Source organism: Phaethon lepturus, unplaced genomic scaffold, assembly GCF_000687285.1.
Source record: "Phaethon lepturus isolate BGI_N335 unplaced genomic scaffold, ASM68728v1 scaffold43385, whole genome shotgun sequence".
In the NCBI taxonomy this organism is placed as follows: Eukaryota; Metazoa; Chordata; class Aves; order Phaethontiformes; family Phaethontidae; genus Phaethon; species Phaethon lepturus.
In genome coordinates this window covers 6,330-6,542 of record NW_010542006.1, presented here as the reverse complement: position 1 = coordinate 6,542, position 213 = coordinate 6,330, and positions in this window count along the sequence as shown.

The window sequence follows — 213 nt, the reverse complement described above, 5'->3', positions numbered from 1 at the left end:
GCTGGTTAGACACCAGGCATCAGGACAGGAGCAGCAAAAGCTGAGGAGGGTCTGAAGGAGGGTCTCGGGGTCTCCGGCGTGCCGTTGGGCACGGTGCGTCCTCTGCGCCGGTGTTTTGGGGAGCGCTGGGTTACCCTGCTCTGGCTGGCTGGTTGCGAGAAAGGTGAAAGAGCCCGTGCTCTTCTCTCTCCCACGTGCTGCTGAGAGGCCGTG